The 12,695-nt window shown below is 41.3% G+C and overlaps 1 protein-coding gene across 1 annotated transcript in view; it reads right to left on the reverse strand.

Moving 5' to 3' along the window:
* LOC134035123 (piezo-type mechanosensitive ion channel component 2-like) overlaps window positions 1-12,695 on the reverse strand; it is a 113,644-nt gene that overhangs the window by 48,635 nt on the left and 52,314 nt on the right. The gene's annotated exons all lie outside the window — the stretch shown is intronic.

Below are 12,695 nucleotides of genomic sequence, written 5' to 3' on the forward strand. Positions count from 1 at the left end.
GACAAGGCAGATGGATGAGCGCTGTAGAGATGGCAATGGGAGGGTGACATCAAACACAGCCACCAGACTGGAAGACCCCACAGAGGTTACACAGAGACCAGACTGGACCCAGGCTGCAATGAGATACGTGTGCAAAGCAGTGTAGAGAGAGGCAGTCTACCCTAGACTGGCTCTGCCCTCCTACGTACTTCCGCTCAATTTCAATTTTGCTTCTGTACTGCGTCTGGGCTTGAGGTACGTAAGTCAGATGTCTCCGGTTAACTTTCTACCTCTCCAATCAGCGAACAGAGGGAGTGGCTGAGAACGATGACGTTGTGCGCTAGTTTGTGTTGTAGTTCTGTAATGGCGGCGGAGAAAGATGCGAGCGAAGCCATTTGGTCCGTTGTGGCAACTCTGCCGAATATCCAGAACTTAAAGCCGTAGCATGAACAATCTTTGATCCCCACGAGGTTCATTTGATTTTCCAGCTAGCTCCGTTAGTCATGAAGGAGTTGGCTAAGGCGAACACTAGCGATTGGTTATGGCAGATCCAGAGTGGCTCTGGGCAGATCTAATAGTTTTAAACTGCAACAGAGTACCCGCCTTCAAGGAAGTTACCGCTTGTCAATGGAGCAAGCCCACACTCTCTGTATAAATGAAATGTACGAGAGTCTGGTTAGGACCAGGCTAAGTCTACCCCCCCTGAATGCTGGTATGTAAGTAGTAGTAGTAGTAGTAGTTTATTCGGTCTTTATGCACAATTTTCCAGAATGAACATGATAATGAAATAACATTAAAAAAAATCATTTAAATAAGGAAATTAATATATACAGTATATATATATATATATATATATTTTTTTTTTTTTTTTTAAGTAAACAAACAGTACAAAAGTTATTGACCGAAAAGGTGTAGGCTGAAGATTTAGCTTATTATACCTACCCTTTTCCCATAATGTATATTCTAATAGGCAACCCTTTCACTACTAGATTTAGGCTATACAAAAATAAAACTAACTGAAATAAAAAACAAAAATTCGAAATGTTTTGTACACAAAAATGATCATGATGATCATATCTCGGTTTTATATTTGTTTTACCATCTTATTTTTAAATGTATTTTTTTATTTGCAGTGAACTACACATTCTTAATTCCTTGTCACAACTATTCAAGAAGTTAACACCTTTGACAGATATACATCTATTTTTTATATTTGTCCTCACCCTTGTTTTTTTAGACATACCTATTCCCCTTAATTCATACTGGCTCTCTATAATTTCAAACAACCTCTGAATACAGTTAGGAAGTAAACTATTTTGTGCTTTGTACATTATCTGTGCAGTTTTAAGATCAACTAGATCATAGAATTTTAAAGCATGTAGGTTAATAAATAATGCATCGGTTGGGTTGTAATGATCTGGTTTACAATTCTTACAGCTTTCTTCTGTAGTATGACAATTTGATTGGTGTTTTTTTTTGTGTTTCCCCATACCTCCACACAGTAGGTAATGTATGGAACTACGAGAGAGCAATACAATATGCGTTCTTATTCAAGATATTGTAAGGCTGAGTGTCACCCTAGCCCCAAATCTCATATGCTAAAATCTGGAGTTACTGGACGGAGTCTCTACTTGATGGGTCTCACACCTCATTGCGTAACTTACTGTAGCATTGCTAGTCATATGTTGATAAGTAAGGGTCAAGATGTGGTGTGATTGGTTGTTCTTGGGTATAAAGGGAATTATGAAGCATTGTTCAGTGGATTCTTGATCTCCTGAGACCTGGCTTGTCCTACTCATTCTCTCTCTGGTTTACAATAATCAAGGTATAGTAGCTAAGTGTCAACCTTCATTTTGTAACATGTTTGCCTTGTAATTGATTTCATTTATTTGCAATGTTATTAACTGTTTATTTCATGTAACCTTACTTTGACAATTCTTGCTCTGATTTAACCCATAGAGTCAAATAATTGTGATTCCATTGGTATTGGCATTATTTGGTTAAAGTTAATACACTGTTCAGTTTCTCCTCTTCCTTCAAACATAGGGGAATTATTTTAGGTTGCTTGGCCAATATTAAACCCCCTACAATATCGTTAGTTTTTTATAACATTGCAATGGTTTTAGACATTTTTGTTTTTACGTTATTTACTGTCATCAGCAAATAAAACACATTTTAACAGTGTAGACACATTACAAATATCATTTATATACAGTATAAACAGTTTAGGGCCTAACACTGAACCTTGTGGAACCCCACAAGTAACCTTCAAAAAATCAGAGTTAACATTATACATTTGTACATATTAATATCTGTCATCTTGGTAACTTCTTAGCCATGAGTATGCTATCCCTCTAATACCATAGAGGAATGGAATATACCTGTCAGGAGCAGGGAGGAAGAGAGAGAAGCAGGAAAGGAGAGAGGAGCAGGGAGGAGAAGACAGGAGCAGACAGGAGGAGATAGGAGGAGAGAGGATAAGAGGGAGGAGCAGAGAGGAGCAGGGAGGAACAAGGAGGAGGAGGGAGGAAGAGCAGGAAGGAGAGGAGCAGTGAGGAGCAGTGAGGAGCCGACATGAAATTAAGGAATCTTTTAGAACCTGCACCTTCATTCATCACAAGGCTCCCCTCTAATATGAATTAACTTTCTGTGAGTTCACACACCTATCAGTAGCACATACACACACACAAATACACACATGGGGAGGGGTTTGATATGACTCCTCACCATGTCTCTGGACATGGAAAAAGAGCGTAAGAACAGAATAAGAAGGGAGGGGAGAGGTAAGAGGAGAAGTGTGTAATGTCTGGTAACTGAACACATACACTCACTGGTATATATACATATACACCCACACACATACACATACTGGTATATATCCATACACCAACTCAGATACACAGTCACACACAGAGCAGCAGCAGCAGCTAACTGGGTCCAGATGTGGCTTCAGGGCTTTGGAATGCAGCAGCATGGTCGTTAATGGATGCAAACAGACGATTAGAAAAACGCTCTGACTGACTGCTTTTTTGACTGACTGTTGCTCTGACTGACTGCTGGTCTGACTGACTGTTGCTCTGACCGACTAACTGGTGCTCTGACTGACTGACTGTTGATCTGATTGACTGACAGACTGACTGACTGCTGCTCTGACTGACTGTTCCTCTGACTGACTGACTGACTACTGCTCTGACTGACTGCTGCTCTGACTGACAGAGAGCTTATGAGACAGTGCAAAAATAGTATTCTTGTTGTTTTTGTGTATGTTTTCTTGTGTGTGTTATGTTGTATAATGCTTATTTTTTTATTTGGCTTATTGTAATTTGACTGTTGCTCTGACTGACTGCTGGTCTGACTGACTGACTGACTGGTGCTCTGACTGACTGATTGCTGCTCTAACTGACTGACTGGTTGCTGCTCTGGCTGACTGCTGCTCTGACTGACTGCTGCTGACCGACTAACTGCTGCTCTGACTGACTGACTGCTGTTCTGACTGACTGCTGCTGACTGGCTGCTGCTCGGACTGACAAAGAGCTTATGAGACAGTGCAAAAATGGTATGCTTGTTGCTTTTGTGTATTTTTTCTTGTGCGTGTTATGTTATATAATGCTGAATTTTTTATCTGGCTTATACTGTTTAACTTTGGTTATTTTTAAACATGCTTCAGATTGAATTCTGACTTTACTGCTGCTGCTCTGACTAACTACTGCTCTGAATGAATGCTACTTCTAAGTCTGGCTGCCTGGTCCAAGACAAGAGTTGATCTGGCAGCCTGCTCTTAGACAGCTCTCCACCCAAGCGGACGGGACGAATATTTCAGTTTGGTGTGGCGTTACACCGGTGTTTGAACTGGGCTTTAGTTTGCAAGAGGGAGGGAGGGAAAAAGAGGAGGAAGGGAGGGGAGAGAGTGTAGAGAGGGAGAGGGAGGAAGGATAGGGAGTATGTATTAACACAGAGCTGAACTTAGACCTGGCGAGACTGTTATCGTCCCCCTGTAGCCAACACCAGAAAAAAATGTAATAAATATGAACTTCTCTTCCATCTCACAGACAAGGACAAAAGATGAGGACATAAAGTTGCAATCAAAATTATTCAACCCCCATTGCGTATTAGGCTTATTGGCAAATTGTTAAATTTTTCTGATGTTTGCAATAAACAAAGTAGACAAGAACAGTTGCAATAGTTCAATAAAACTAATATTACCATGGTTGTCATCCAAATTCAACACGGAATGCTACTTTTAATCACTACTGCAGTCTCAAAATTATTCAACCCCTTCATGACAAGCATCTTCAGCACTTAGTAGAGCACCCTTGGAAATTATTCAAATCCCTGTACCAAGCACACCTGGTCAGGGCCAGGTTAAGGTCATCTGGGGCCCAGGGCAGAAGCCTCCCCGAGCCACCCCCCCCATAGATTTATATGGTTGCGAGCGTGTGAGCTAAGGCATTGCAGTGGCAGAATGGGGTACAAGTCCGATAAGAATCAGAGACATGATGCAAACTTTACGGAAATGTATGCTGTCACTGTATAGTATTCCTTTCACTTGGTTTTTAGAAATAGGCTATAGGGCCAAATAGGCTATAGGGCTATTCTAGATGGAACTCATCACATATGTTGCTTTTTTTCTTTGTGATATGAGTATGATTTCCAACGCATTGTATCGGATTAAATAAACTGTTAACATGAACACTTAGCTCCGTCGTTGTTCTCGCCAGGCAAAGAAAGCTTAATAGTTATTTTTGTAACAGAAATCTTCCATAATGCAGACTTACCATAGCTTACTGTCAACTTTATATTCAAACAAAATGCCACGAAATTCACACTGCCTTCAATTTAACATCAGTGTAGAAATGTGACCTGTGTTTTATATGTTCAACCTACAAAACCAAACGCCTATTAATGGATATAACGTGATCTAACAAGACTTGGTAATAATGTAATAAATTGAGAAGTGTGTCTAAAATATAGTCTACTTTATTGAACATGTGCCTTTGAAAGGGGCATATTAACAGAACTATATACAAGACGTTTCCATCAGATATAAGTGGGGGTGAAACAGAGTCACTGAGGACCTTCATTGTCCCACAAAAGCAGTCTGGCTTGATGACACGATCAAAAAAAGAATAATGAGTGTGTTTAACAAAAGCTTCTGAAGGCAAGACTAATATTATTTAAATATATATAATTTCCTATTGTGGTTATCAGTTAGAGTATTAATCTTCGTCTTTGCTCCAGATAGACATGTCTACAATCTATGATCACGCTTAACATCAGGGATGTAGTGGGGGGTAAACGCACGTAAACGCCGTTTACGCACCTCCTGAAATTCGGAAATAGCGTTTATATCCACCTCTAAATAGCGTTTATGCGCGTTTGTGCGCGTTTACGCACATCTAAGTTCCCTGCGCCTCGTATTCTGCCGTTGGAATAATCCGAAATAAATGTGGTGTAATTTTAAAACACCAAAGACTAAATTTCATATTTTTTTATATATAAACGCTGTAGTGTGAATCATTTCATCTGCGCTGTATGGTCTGTGACCCTCCAATCAATGCTTTGCGGCTGCGGCGGCGACACCAATCAGGATCCATGAAGTACACACATACACGTTGTGGATTAGTCTACCTGTTCGGAATGGATTAATTAGCCATGGATATCAGGCGATTTTTGAAGAGACCATCGAGTGCTCCCACTCCCACAGATGCCCGCAAAAGGCCTCAAGTACAGAGTAAGATCAATTCACGTTTGTAAACGTTGTTTTGGTTTGCACAACAACGCATTAAGACAGCGACAAACGGCTAGCCTACTATTATTAACGTTCTTATAAATACGATGATGCAGATACAAGCCAACCTTACCGGTTCCATCCAAATAGGCCTAATGAAACGTAAAAATGAAACAGGGTTCTCAAGTTCTCACAGGCCTCTGTGAAGGGGATGAAATACGTGTGTCTCACGGTCAATGCCTGTGGGGGGGGGGGGGGGGGGGGGTTGAAATAGACGTGAAAGCTCAGCTCGGGGGGGGGGGGGGGTTGACGACCCTGTAAATAAATAAATAATGAAATTTATATTTTACCCACCTCTATTTTTACCACTACACCACTGCTTAACATAATATAATATTTGCCATCATGTCATGAACGTTTTTACGAAAAATCTAATCTGTTTTAAAATAACGGGAATAAACTATATTAACAACATTTCATGTATGTGTGACAACCATTTGCTAAACTTGCTACAACAGGGCAGGCAACTCAAGCCATTTCTTTCAGCTCCAGGTAAATCGGCTATCGGCCAATGTGAACTTTTGTGCTCGTGCCCTGTTAGTATCCGCGAGCACATTTGCAGGCAACTTTTATTGACATAAGCAAATACATGGGGTGCTAGTTTACCCATTTCGGATTGGTTTCAAACTTAGCAAAGATCAGGAAAAAATATTCTATGAAAAAGCTAGTAGTATGAGCCAGGTTCGATAATCGAACAAAAATTATTGGGGGAGATAGTTTTGTAAATGTTGACTGGAGTTAATAGAATAAAAATGACCGGAAGAGCCGGAAGTCTAACAAGAAATGCTATACCACCTACATCCACCGGGGCCGTTGCTTCAAGCCGAGGGGCGAGGGGTGGGGGCTTGATTGTAACACCCACCCCTAGCCAGCCACAATGTCAAATAAATTGGAACATGCAGTCGAGCGTGCACACACAAAGCCCAGCGAACACACACAAACAACTCGATTGAACAATTTAATTATCAGGCTGTGGCCGCCTACTGAAAAGAACATAGGCTATATAATCAGTGTGGGACTAGTTTAAGTCCACGTCTACTTTTTTGAAGGCAAAGTCACGAATCAAATCGTTGAAGTCAATTTGGCGAAGCAGGTCAAACTCGTTTGACATCACCTTCATGCGAAGCCAGTAGGTGCGTTCGACATGGACTGCGGCTGCATGAAAAAACCGGCGAGAGTAGCCGCTTGCAGTCGGGGAGGAGTTGAAAACGTCTCTGTAAAGTCGGACATTCCAGCTTTTTGTGGTTTGCTGCGTTGACGTCAGTCATGGCCGATCAAGTGCTGTTTGTTTACTTTACTTTATTTATAATTAAACTTAGTCTTTCCGTTAGTGAAGAGGCGGACTAAAACCCTTTCTTCAACACATTTTTTATTCAATTAATGTGTTTGGTCCGGATTTGAGCGTTGGCGAAACTGAAGGTGTCAGAATAATTACAAAACACGCGTCAAAGTTGTTGTGTGTGAGTCTGGCCAATCATGAAATAGCTGTGTCGTCATTAGAACCCTTGCAGTTGCTCTTGAGAAAATGCGCTCGGGTCAGTCTAGAATTGATTTTTGGTTAATCTCTGGGAGTCTTAACAAAGATGCTATAGAGATGGATATATGCCCAACTCCTCTTACAGATCACAAGGCGATATGTTTTTGTATAAAGTTATCCAATTTGAAAAGTGGGACTGCTCAGTCAAGGTATTGGAAACAGCAAATGTTTACTCCTCGATGGGGGTATTCGTTGTAGCTCGCTAAGCGGTTTAGCGAGCTAATTTTCAGGCTAAGATAAAAAACGCCCCTCTTTTTGGTTCGTGGAAGCAACTTTCGATAAATCACCATAGTAACATATCAATTAGCACTAACCTGCTCCAGAGCAGGCTAACGTAAGTGTAGCTGGATAAGCTTGACACACCCCCAGAAAATAACATGGAAGCTCCCTTTTTGAGAGACCCAGTTGACCAAGGAGCTATAATTTAGTTCGATTAGCTTTCCATACCAATAGAGTTCTTCGCGATTGCCAAGATCCTTTATTTCACACGGATGCGTTCTTGTTTGAGCGATATCGATTCAGCCGACATGGACTCATTTATTTGCAAGACCTTCTCGGGCTGTACATTGCAAATACCACACGCCGCAGCAAGCTTTATGCTTTATTATGAGCTTATGCTGCTGTATGTGAATATGTAACGCTATGTTTTACGAAATGTCTTGTCTTATCTGTTGTGCCTGTGCTTTTTCTATGTTTCACTGTGGGAGAGTGGGAAACGTCATATCGATTCCTTTTTATGTCTTGACAAGTGAAGAAATTGACAATAAAGCTACTTGAAACTTTAACTGTGCTTCAGACTGCATAGCCTTTAGGTTTTTTGCGTCAGGTAGGCTATAGGCTACATTTGTATACAGTATAGGCGATGCAGAAAACATTGGCAAAGCCGCAGCATGCGTTGCTGTAAGAAAAGTGTACTTGGCGCTTAACCAGCTGATGAATCAATTCATCATATTCCCTGGCCATGTCCCAGTCAATTACATCAAAGAGGGATTTACACATATGCCTACATGCATATACACATATATAGTACATGATATAAGCGCAGTAGCCTACATATATCCTCATAATTGTCTATGAATTCGTATCAATTCGATACTCTTTGGCCTTGTTTTTATTTAGCCTACTTATTCTGAAAGAGTTGAGATCATTATTTTCACTAGCAAGATCTCATTCGATTATTAATTTCCATTAAGCCTATACCAGCAGGCACAATTAAAGAAATGTGATCTGATTGATTGGGGTAATGAGGCACTTAAGATGAGCCTATACATTTCCCCAAAACTTTCGCATTTAGCTTATCGGCAATTTTTTCCCAAGCTGATTGTTTTGCTCTGGCAGCGGTGGCGGTGTTTGACTTAGCCATGATAATATGCTTATTGTCTAGAGACTCATTATAATAGTTTGCTCGGATGGCGAGAATAGCCTATCACCGCTCTCTCTTTCGTCTTTTCCGCCATCATACCGTTAGAAAATCACGGTTTTGGTGATCGACCTTTCCTGCTTTTTGAAGTAGGACGTGCACGTGCAATTTCCCTGATAAGTTTAGCCTGATTGAAATTAACCACATGATTTGGATGCGGATCAGCCGTTGACGAACCGATATTTGCTGTTCTCACTCATCTCGCTAATGTTAACGGGCTAAAGGGACAATTGATTAACTTAGCTTCAACCCTTACGACGAATGGGGCCCAGGTCTGCAAACGCCTTTGTAAACCGAGATTTGTTAAAACGTTTGTTAACCGAGAACGTAGGCCGACGTTTACAAACTAATCGTTTTAACAAATCGAGGCGACAAAGCGTTTGCTGACCTATCGAGGAGTAAACATTTGGTTTCTTATATACTACAACAATACGTGGGAAGATAACAAATCAAACAGGTCGAATCTGGAGCAGACGCCATGCTGTCAGAGCAATCAGCTGCACTTGCACTGGTGACGTCACTACACCTCCAAGGCAACATATCAACAACATCAATTCGTCTTCTGTCTGCTTCAGATAGTTTTTTAAAACGCGAAGCGATTGCGGGGCGTTTGCGGACCTGTGCAGAAACCATATTTGGTTGTTTTAGGTTTTTTTTAGGCAACTTAGGCTACTTTGTTGCCGAGCTGATGCTAAGTTGTTAAGGTCAATGTCTACATATCCAAGGCAACCGCTTGTTGCTAGAGGTCCATAAAACCGTTTATTTACCTCTGCGAACATTCGGGAGGTATATAAACGGTATTATTAACTTTTGAGAACGTCTTCTGGACCAATAGGAACAGCGTATTGGTCCAATTATTACACTAGTAGGCTATATAAGAAACTCAATTGCTCACTATTACAAGATGATGGTGTTAGAACAGAAGTTTTAAATCAGATTTCTTATTTTTGGTCAAAAGCTAAAGAAGAAAAACTTTTAGTAGTAATTGGGAGCTATTTAAATTTGAGGTGGGAAAATATTTTAGAGAATATGGCTCTATGAAGTCCAAATCTCAAAGATCTGCAGAATTAAGTGTAATAACAAGGATTACCTTTTTGTCAAATAAAAGCCCAAATACTTTATTAGACGAGGAAAAAGTTGAGTTAGTTAAGCTACAAGCTAAACTAGATGACTTGTATAATCAGAAGGCAAGAGGTGGTTATATTAGGTCGAGAGCTAAATGGTTGGAAGAGGGGGAACAAAATTCACACTATTTCTTTAAAGATCCTGTAAAGTAAATTCCATGTTTTGCTTCTAAGTACATTATATACGTGTGAAATGAGTTCCTGAAAGCATGTGCAAAGCGCTATAACTTTGTCACACTTAAATGTGGAGTTAAACCGAAGAACAGTTACTCTTCCGTTTTCAGATCAGGTTTTAATGGGCGGAGCCAAAAAATGCCCTATCTACGTCAGATCACTGAATGGCTCCTCCTGCTGTACTGTTATTGTAGCCTACATCAGCTAGCTAGCTTCAGGATGTCTCCCACCACCCGCAACTGGATATTCCCTGGATGCAAGAACTCCAGCTGCGCTGCAACGCCATTTAACCTTTTAAGGAGTGAGTTCTAAATATTACCGACGCTTCTACCAGAGTGAGTTATTTTTCCAAAACGGAAGCTAGCTAGTTTTAGTTAGCTTCCGTTACCTAGCAACCTAGCATAATACTCGTAGCAATGCTACTACCTGCTAGTGTTACTTGTTAGCCTCCTAATTGTAAATTTTGAAGCCATACTATAGCGTTTGTCATATAGTTTTTGTCTATCGGAAAATAGTCGGTTGGAATGTTCAGAATCACACGTGTGACGGTACTCTGTGGGGCCCGCTTTCGAACGATCACATATGTGTGACGCTACTCCTTAACGGGTTAAGTTCCCTATTGATAATGAAAGGAAAAATAGGTGGATAGATTTTGTGAAGAGCCACGCTCATGGAAAGCTTCGGATAAACTCCAACAGCCGCCTCTGCACTGACCATTTCACGGCGGACAGTTTTAACATGGACCAGAGACAGACGGGGTTCACCAACACACAGCTTCTCTTGCAGCGCGGAGCCGTACCGAGCATCGCCCCTCCGGCCGTTCATCCTCCGGTCGCACCTCGACCATCCACCGCCACCAGCAGTTCATCACTCAGTTCTGTGTGCTTGTTATAATTATACTAGATAACTTTTCCAGAGGTATCTCTGCTATGAGTTAGTGCAAACCGCTAAATTGATATTAGGCTACTCGGTGTAGAATGATGGTATTTTGGTGAAATGGTAGCTAATGTGTTAGAAGTAGCCTAGTTGGAGAGCTCACTGTCTGCTGTCTCTGGTGTCCATTTTTACTGTTACAGCTTAGGGGAACATTTCATTTATATGCATCTGTATGTTTCACTCATTGAACAAATAAATTCTAATTCTATACGGTTTTGTTTGGCTTGACATAGCGTCCATTATCTGGGTCGGAGGTAGGCACTAGGCAGCGAGGGGCAGAGCTTCAGCTCCTTCAGGCGACACGCCCCCCCAGTCTCAAGCAGAGAAGACTACTGATTTTTTAACGATTTCAAAGCCTAATTTAACATACTTGTCGGTGTTATTTTTTCATTCGAATTTGGATGGGAAGTTAATAACACATTCTGTGGTGTGGCGAATTTAAAACTCGTTTCCAGGTCCACTTTACAGGATCTTTAACTTGGAAAGAGCCCATTCCAATAACCAGAGTATTAATAAGTTGAATATTGATGGGGTTATTACAGATGACTTCAAAGTGATATCAAATTTTTGTAGCAATTTTTATAAAAATGTACATAACTCTAAGTTTTGCCATAGAACTGCGGATAATTACCTGGACTCTCAATATTAAAACTATTGATAAGAGCCAAATGGAGATGTGCGATAAGATTATCTCTCTACAGGAGATTAAGAATAATTTGAATCTGCTAAAAAACAACAAATCACCTGGTACTGATGGGCTAATGTCAGAATTTTACAAGCCATTTGCCGATGAACTAGCTCCGTTTTTATTGGAGGTCTTTACGGAATGCTTAAAGAAAAATTGCCTCCCAACTACTATGACTCAAGGGGTGACTGTTTAATACCCAAACCCAACAAAGACAAACTGCTAATAGACAATTGGCGACCAATTTGCTTGCTTAACAACGATTATAAAATTCTAGCGTTACTTTTGGCTAAAAGACTCAAGATGGTGTTGACTTCTATTATTGATGAAACACAATCTGGTTTCATGGCAAAAAGACATGTAAATGTACAAATAATATTAGGCTGGTTTTGGACATTTTGGATTATTCAGATGTGATTGATGACAATGGCTTTATGTTGTTTTTGGATTTTTACAAGGCCTTCGATACTGTGGAGCATCAGTTTTTTTGCATTCTTTGAGAAAGTTTGGATTTGGTAATTACTTTTCTATGGCTATTAAAACTTTGTATATGCATAGTAATAGTTCTATTCAGTTCACCTATGGTCACGAACTGTGGGTAGTGACCGAAAGAACGAGATCGCGAATACAAGCAGCCGAAATGAGCTGTCTCTGCAGGGTGTCCGGGCTCTCCCTTAGAGATAGGGTGAGAAGCTCGGTCATCCGGGAGGGGCTCAGAGTAGAACCGCTGCTCCTCTGCGTCGAGAGGGGCCAGTTGAGGTGGCTCGGGCATCTGATAAGGATGCCTCCTGGACGCCTCCCTGGTGAGGTGTTCTGGGCACGTCCCACTGGGAAGAGGCCCCGGGGAAGACCCAGGACACGCTGGAGGGACTATGTCTCTCGGCTGGCCTGGGAACGCCTCGGGGTCCCCCAGGAAGAGCTGGTGGAAGTGGCCGGGGAGAGGAAAGTCTGGGCCTACCTGCTTAGGTTGCTGCCCCCGCGACCCAACCCCCGGACAAGCGGAAGATGATGGATGGATGGAGTTCACGGGCGGCACATCCCCTAGATTCGAG

The sequence above is a fragment of the Osmerus eperlanus genome, chromosome 15, assembly GCF_963692335.1.
Source record: "Osmerus eperlanus chromosome 15, fOsmEpe2.1, whole genome shotgun sequence".
Lineage (NCBI taxonomy): Eukaryota > Metazoa > Chordata > Actinopteri > Osmeriformes > Osmeridae > Osmerus > Osmerus eperlanus.